General features: G+C 43.8%; 1 pseudogene; it reads left to right on the forward strand.

The window, feature by feature from the left end:
• Positions 1–2020: 2020 nt before the first annotated feature.
• On the forward strand, positions 2021–2138 carry LOC126250128 (5S ribosomal RNA; annotated as a pseudogene).
• The last annotated feature ends 6812 nt before the right edge of the window (positions 2139–8950 follow it).

Here is an 8950-nt window from a genome sequence, read left to right on the forward strand (position 1 = left end):
CACAACAGCAGCGCCACATGTGTTTTGTACTGTAAATGTGACATAATTTTAGAAACAACATAATTTTATTTGGCTGCAAGGTTCGAATTTCGTTTTGATCAGATATTTGTAATTGGAATTGTGTGTCAAAAATTTTATTTTGGAGATATTGACCTAACATCTCTCTCTTGTTGCACCATTGCCTTTAGTGATGCTTCATTTCCGTCTGGTTCCAGTACAGTCTCTGGTTGTGTTTCGAGCATTTCGTATTTCATAGATTATGTAATTCTCCTAGTGCCCACGAAAATATAAAGTTTAAATAACGTAAGATATTACCGGCATCGCCTAAATGTATAGTTTTTCGTGCTGTTCTTTGGGTTAATTTATCAAAAATTGTTAATGTGGTGGACAATCTTGTTAACACAAATATGTTAAACATCAGATGTAATAAAAATCAACAAAAGCCGTTGTATATTACTGCATAGTCTGCTACTTGAGTTCGTACTGTTATAGACCGATTTAGACGTTGAAGTTTCATTGTTGCAATTCACTTGAGAGTCTATAGTCAAATTTTTAAGCGCAACAAAGAAATAGTAACCTTTCCATTAGGTGACATGTCATTTTACCTGAATGTGAGTTTTATATAACAATTTACACATGGTCATCACATTGACATAACCATTTTGTGTGTGAGCTTATTTATTTTTAATAAACAATACATCGTTTTTCTAGTACCTGTAACATACTTCCATTTGAGTCTAGGAGGAACTGTTCACCATCAATTTATCATGCTAAATGTGTTTTGTACTGTTATATAGAAATAATAAAGACAATTTAGACATGAAATAGCATGGAGAACTTCATTTGAGAGTCAAAAGTCATGTTGTAGGCATACATCTTGACTGACATTACAGCGCTCATTTCGTACCTGTACAAATTCGTATACATCTGTACTGTAATGTCTGACACTTTGAACGGAAGACGATACACGTTTTGTAGTGCAAGACAATGTTAATGTCTTAGAATGGAGTCACTATTTTAGACATGAAATAGCATGGAGAACTTCATTTGAGAGTCAAAAGTCATGTTGTAGGCATACATCTTGACTGACATTACAGCGCTCATTTCGTACCTGTACAAATTCGTATACATCTGTACTGTAATGTCTGACACTATGAACGGAAGACGATACACGTTTTGTAGTGCAAGACAATGTTAATGTCTTAGAATGGAGTCACTATAATGTTTTGGCGAGTTTTAAGACACAGAAATCTTCACTTCTTACGTATACGAATGTTTATCACTACTTTTCAGTAAGCTATTCCATCTAAGTGCTATGTAGTTTCCACTGTGTGACAGCAGAACATGACCAACGTTTTGAACTCAAGATAAAGTTAATAGCCTACGTGTGGTCAGTATAACGTTTTAGTTGTCTCTGTTATCGGTTATAGAGTGGGTTTTCGACGAACTTAGATGTGGGAATAGCACTGCTTACTTTGGTAGTTCTAGCCCATAAGTGACCTTTCAGGAGTAATGCCGATGTGTGTCTTGTAAGGTGGCATTTGTATATATTACACCAAGCCCGGAGTCAAATGCACTGGATGTCTCGTCAGGACAAGAAAAACGCTCAGTCAGTGATCTCACTCTTATCAATGCCTGGCTGGCTGCCTGCCTGCCTTGTGAACTTGAAAAATATCGCATAACAGTTTACATGTGAATAATAATTAATCTAAAGCTCCTTAGTATTTTTAACTATCTATGTTACAGAAACTAATCTTCGCACATGTGTAAGTGCTGCTACACGTAATTTAACGGATTAATTGTTTTGAACATGGAGAAAAATTCACACTGTATAGTTACTTTAGCACATCCAACGTCACTACATTGTGATTGGATGTTTCATTTTGATGGTCTCTTAAATACTAATCTGTGACTAGTGGAGAGGGGAGGGGTGGGGAGGGAGAAATGTTTCAAATCACAGCTGTGATAGTTCCGCAATTGTGGATTTTTTAAAAATTATCCTTCCCTAAGTTTTAAAATTGCCAACGGCCTTGCTGCAGTGGTATCACCGGTTCCCGTCAGATCACCGAAGGTAAGCGCTGTCGGGCTGGGCTAGCACTTGGATGGGTGACCATTCGGTCTGTCGAGCGCTGTTGGCAAGCGGCGTGCACACAGCCCTTATGAAGCCAACTTAGGAGCTACTTGATTGAGAAGTAACGGCTCCGATCTCGGAAACTGAGATAATGCCGGGTGAGCGGTATGCTGACCACGTACCCCTCCATATACACATCTTGTGACGCCCATGATCTGAGGTTGACACGGCGGCCGGTGGGTTCCGTTGGGTCTTCATGGCCTCTTCGGGATGAGTTTAGTTTTTTAAGTTTCAAAATTCCCTTCATTCACTGTTTACAATCCGAAAATTGTTCGGCCCCGGTTGCTGAGTAGTCGCCAGACACTAGGGGACCTTGTACATGGAAGATCCGCGAAATGTACGTGATTATGACGAGCTGTTGCACGATTTTCCCGCCCCTCGGGACGTGGCACCCGATGATAGTCTGCTGTTGCCCATTACACCCGACGAGCTGACATCGGCCTTGGCACGTGGAGCACCGAACAAGTCGCCTGGACCGGACGGTTTACCCCTGGAATTCTACCGCACTTTTTACCACCTTATGGGTGACAAGTGGCTCCAAATGTTTCAAGACCTGATCCACCCTGATTTCACTGTCCCCACAGAATTCACAGAAGGCATCTTGATCCCAGTTCCGAAACCCCGAATGGTGGTTGTAGGTGGCAGGATTTTCGCCCACTCACACTCCTCAACAACGACTACAAGATCTTCGCCCGTATCCTCCGCCCGCGTCTCCACACCGCTATCGGGAAAGCCATCCACACCGATCAGACATGTTTAGGTGGTGTCAGCAACATTCATACGGCGTTAGGAGCATACCGCGACGTAATTGCTTTGACGGCGGCCTGCAAAATACGAGGCGCCCTTGTCGCCGTAGATTTTGACCACGCATTCGACCGCGTCGATCACGGCTTCTTACGCGCAGTTTTGCAACACATGGGCCTCTCTCCGGAGTCTGCACAGGTGGTCCGTCGACTGGTCCACGGATCGCGCTCCCGCATGATGGTCAACGGTTATCAGTCTGGTCACATTGTTGTTGGACGGTCAGTGCGACAAGGGTGCCCCCTGTCGGGCATATTATTTGCTGCAGCGCTTGAACCAGCTTTACATGGTCTACGGCAGCGATTAACTGGTATCTCCTTGCGGGACGTGACCTTTTGTTGTGGTGCATTCGCCGATGACGTGGTGTTCCTGGCCAGATCAGAGGATGAAATGCATATGGCGCTACAATGGCTACGCCAGTACGGGGCGGTCGCTGGGAGCGTCATCAACGTGAAGAAGACAAAATACATGGATGTCGGAGGGGGGATTTCCCACACAACGGCGGTGCCCTTTGACAAGGTGCCCGTACTCAAGTGTTTAGGAGTGCAATTCTATAGCAATGTCCGCCGCACGGCGGCGGCTGCGTACCGCCGGCTCCTACACCAGACACGTGCTCTGCTGCAGGACAACAAACTGCGTCGCTTGGATATGCTCCTCAGAACACGTTATGTCAACACCTATCTTGTCTCAAAACTGAACTATTTTGCGCATATCCTTCCCTTGACAGTTACGATGGCCGACAGATTTCAAGCAGCATATGGACATTTCGTAAGCACGGGTCTGGTTTTTAAAGTCCGATACGCCACCCTGACACTGCCGCAGCGGGCGGGCGGTATCGGTTTAATTCACGTATATAACCGTGCGCGATCGCTTTATCTCAACACTATGCGTCGCACGTGGACATCTGCCCACGCCACTCTGACGGGCACCCTGATAGCGGAAGTGGCACCACACTCTCTGCATCCCCCGGTTTCTGTAGGACACATTTCACCGGCGCTCACCCACATCAGAGACTTCTTTATTGACTTCAGCTACTTACGGTCAGAACTTCCGACGACACGGAAGCCCAGCACAAAAGACTATTATCGCCTCTATCAGCAACGGCAACCTGTAAATACGGTCACCCACAGACATCCTGAAGTTGCCTGGAACACGGTGTGGCGAGCGGTACACACGCCTTTTCTACCTACGACGGTGCGTTCATTGTGGTACGTGGTTGTGAATGGGAAGTTCGCTACTCGTCAGAGGTTACATTCCATACATCTGACGGACGACCCCTTGTGTCCGACATTCTCAGTCGCTGACTCGGATGCACACCGTCTGACGTGTGCCGCGACCAGCGAGTGCTGGCTACTGACGCAGCGCATGCTGGCATTACTCTTGCGGCGGTTGCCGGAGTCTATCTCCCCTGATGACGTATTGCGCCCCGACGTCGTATACTTTCCATCAACCAGAACGAACGCTGTTAACTGGCTAAAAGGCATGGCCGTTTACTACATATTTTGCGATGCTCCCAAAGGCACACTCGACTTTTGGTCCCTATTGATGACGACACATGCAGCTTTCAGCCGCCACCCGAAGTACAGAACTCGTTTCGCAAATTATTTAGGTTCATTATTTGCGGATCCTCCTGCTCACTGGGGCGTTCCGGGTATGAGACGCTGAAAATGAAGAAGAATCCTGGAGCATATTGATCCTCTACGGACGGAATAGGGGGGAAAGCCTCCCAACAGACGAGAAGACGACTCGGACGCTCGGCTACGGCAGTTGTAGGATCTTTCTTTGTAATGAAACAAAAAAAATCTATAATACAAAAAAAAGTTATAAAAATTAAATAAATAAATAAATAAAAAGAACAACATCGACAAACCCACTCCATCCTCTTCCTGATCCTTCGATCCTCGAACTCGAACACGTTACTTGGGCGTGGCGGCGGGATGGCCAGGCTTCGGGTGTCGACCCCTGCCCTACCCGTCGTCCTGCTCCTGCAGCGGTTCATTAGTAAAAAAATTGAAAAAAAAGTGGTCAGCGTGACGGAATGTCCATCCTAAGGTCCCGGGTTCGATTCCCGGCTGGGTCGGAGATTTTCTCCGCTCAGGGACTGGGTGTTGTGTTGTACTAATCATCATCATTTCATTCCCATCGACGCGCAGGTCGCCGAAGTGGCGTCAACTTGAAAGACCTGCACCAGGCGAACGGTCTACCCGACGGGAGGCCCTAGCCAAACGATATTTCATTTTTCATCTGAAAATTTACCACCATGTGTCAACTTCAATTTTTAAATTTACCACCGTCTTGATGATGTCATGTATTCAGGGTAATTGACGGTGAAGGTTATGATGATGATGGAAATGATGATGATGATGATGATGATGATGATGCTGTCATTGGTGACATGTAGGGAACCCGCACCAACACTTGCATTTTGCAAGGTAAGGTGGCCGCAATCTTGGGTTGTGACGCCAGAGGTATCGCGTATTTCATTACCACATTTTAGAGTAAAGGACGCCAGGATCGCCATAGCACTACCATTTCTGCGTTTTAAACATTCTCATAGCTTAAAGCACCGTGAAAATTTTAAATAAATTCTCGTTTGTTAGACGAGAATCAAGTCCAGTTTCGCTTAGCACATTAACAGAGGAAACAGAAAATAATACACGAAATGAAAAATAATGAAACTTGATGGATATGTTGCACGACTACCAACGTGTTGAAACCGTATGGCAGAAATCTTAACGTCCACACTGATACTGAAGGGCGTCTGATGTTGCTGTGGCCACGTGACGTGGTAATATAAGAGACAAATGAGGAATCATTCTAGTGTTGAGTTGGGTCACAAATGGGGACTCCACTGACATAAGGGACTTTTGAATTTTGATGTGGACTACATCCACAGCCTCATACTCAATAAAGACTTTATGCATTTGCCTTTTAAGAACGTTAATTAGTGCGACTGAAATTTTCACAGATAGTTATTCTCAAGCATTCTGAAAGCAAATAGTAAAAAAGTATATGTTTGGGTTAAAAATTGAGCAGCAGGTGTTTAAGTCTGATAAAGTATGATACTAATGTGTTACGTTGAAATCCAGAATACAAAATTACGTTGCGACATGCTAGAATAGAGTCTGAAACCAGTCCATGTCGTGGTATAAGTACACACACTGTTTTACATACCATATGAATACATGCCATGTAGCTGGAATAACACAATTGCAGCAAACAACTAGAATTAACTAAAATTAAAAGTAAAGAAAAACACCATATACTCTGAAGTACAATGCTTGTGTAGCCAAAGTGTAGCATGAATTGCAATGGCGGTAAGATGATAAAGCTGTAAACATAAAAACAGTTTCAGCTTGGGAATGCAACGATCTTATTACGTTGAGTCAATATTAAATGTATTGTTGAACCTGTATGTACCAAGGCCATATATGAAAGACATACTGTATATATTCAGTGTAAAAGCAGTAAACAAACAATACATAAAATGTAAAGTAAAAATTGTAAATTTGTTGTAAGATCTTATGCGACCAAGCTGCTCAGGTCATCGGTCCCTAAGCTTACACGCTACTTAATCTAACTTAAACTAACTTACGCTATGGACAAACACACCCACACCCACGCCCGAGGGAGGACTCGAACCTCCGACGGAGTGAGCCGCGCGGACCGTGACAAGACGCCCTAGACAGGGCGGCTACCCCGTGCGGCAATGTAAAGTAAAAGTGGGAAATACTTAAACATACAGGGTGGTCCATTTATAGTGACCGGGCCAAATACCTCACTAACTAAGCATCAGACGAAAAAACTAGAAAGAACGAAACTCGTCTAGCTTGAAGGGGAAAACCAGATGGCGCTATGGTTGGTCCGCTAGATGGCGCTGCCATAGGTCAAACGGATATCAACTGCATTTTTTTAAACAGGAACCCCCATTTTTTGTTACATTTGCGTGTAGTACGTAAAGAAATATGAATGATTTAGTTAGACCACTTTCTTCGCTTTGTGATAGATGGCGGTGTAATAGTCACAAGCGTGTAAGTATGTGGTATCACGTAACATTACGTCAGTGCGGACGGTATTTGCTTCGTGATACATTACCCGTGTTAAAATGGACCGTTTACCAATTGCGGAAAAGGTCGATATTGTTCTGATGTGTGGCTATTATGTTCAAAATGCCGAACGGGCGTGTGCTATGTATACTGCTCGGTATTCTGGACGAGATCATCCAAGTGTCCCAACCGACCGCCGGATAGTCACGTTATTTAAGGAAACAGGAAGTGTTCAGCCACATGTGAAACGTCAACCACGACCTGCAACAAATGATGATGCCCAAGTAGGTGTTTTAGCTGCTGTCGCGGCTAATCCACACATCAGTAGCAGACAAATTGCGCGAGAATCGGGAATCTCAAAAATGTCGGTGTTTAGAATGCTACATCAACATCGATTGCACCCGTACCATATTTCTATGCACCAGGAATTGCATGGTGACGACTTTGAACGTCGTCTACAGTTCTGCCACTGGGCACAAGACAAATTAGGGGACGATGACAGATTTTTTGCACGCGTTCTATTTAGCGACGAATCGTCGTTCACCAAAAGCAGTAACGTAAACCGGCATAATATGCACTTTTGGGCAATGGAAAATCCTCGATGGCTGCGACAAGTGGAACATCAAAGACCTTGGCGGGTTAATGTATGGTGCGGCATTATGGGAAGAAGGATAATTGGCCCCCATTTTATCGATGGCAATCTAAATGGTTCAATGTATACTGATTTACTACGTAATGTTCTATCGATGTTACTACAAGATATTTCACTGCATGACAGAATGGTGATGTACTTCCAACATGATGGATGTCCGGCACATAGCTCGCGTGCTGTTGAAGCGGTATTGAATAGCGTATTTCATGAGAGGTGGATTGGTCGTCGAAGCACTATACCACGGCCCGCACGGTCACCGGATATGACGTTCCCGGATTTCTTTCTGTGGGAAAAGTTGAAGGATATTTGCTATCGTGATCCACCGACAACGCCTGACAACATGCGTCAGCGCATTGTCAATGCATGTGCGATCATTACGGAAGGCGAACTACTCGCTGTTGAGAGGAATGTCATTACACGTATTGCCAAATGAATTGAGGTTGACGGACATCATTTTGAGCATTTATTGCATTAATGTGGTATTTACAGGTAATCGCGCTGTAATAGCATGCGTTCTCAGAAATGATAAGTTCACAACGATACATGTATCACATTAGAACAACCGAAATAAAATGTTTTTAATTTAAAATACCTACCTGGTACCAATTGTTCGTCTAAAATTGTGAGCTACATGTTTGTGACTATTACAGCGCCATCTATCACACAACGAAAAAAATTCTCAAACTAAACATTCATATTTATTTACGTACTACACGAATATGTAATAAAAAATGTGGGCTCATTTTATAAAAAACGCAGTTGATATCCGTTTGACCTATGGCAGCGCCGTCTAGCGGGCCAACCATAGCGCCATCTGGTTTCCCCCTTCAAGCAAGACAAGTTTCGTTCTGTGTAGTTTTTTCGTTTGACGCTTATTTCGTGAGATATTTGGCCCGGTCACGATCAATGGACCACCCTGTAAAAGTGCATGTACATGTATTGAAAACTGTCACATTATATGGTCAACCTTAAGTAGCTTGTCTAGACAAAGGGAACAATATCTTAAAAACACGAGTCACATACATAAAGCGGCCAAATACCATCGCACAAGAGTGTGATACCATTCAAGTGATGCAGAAATGTACACATACTTAGGAAGGATAAAATATGAATTAGCTAGTAACATATGTTACATGACATAGAATTCCTGCCAAGACTAACAGGGCAAAAGTTCCAACTATAAAAGCACCATCCTGTAAGTCTCAAGCTCACACTCTTTATATACTTATACGAGGGTTGGAGCTTTAATAGTGGCAACTATTTATTTACAGCTCGTACAAAATAGGTACGTGTTTCAAAGTTTTACTGACCTTCAAAGTA

The sequence above is a fragment of the Schistocerca nitens genome, chromosome 3 (genome assembly GCF_023898315.1).
Source record: "Schistocerca nitens isolate TAMUIC-IGC-003100 chromosome 3, iqSchNite1.1, whole genome shotgun sequence".
NCBI classification, from domain to species: Eukaryota; Metazoa; Arthropoda; class Insecta; order Orthoptera; family Acrididae; genus Schistocerca; species Schistocerca nitens.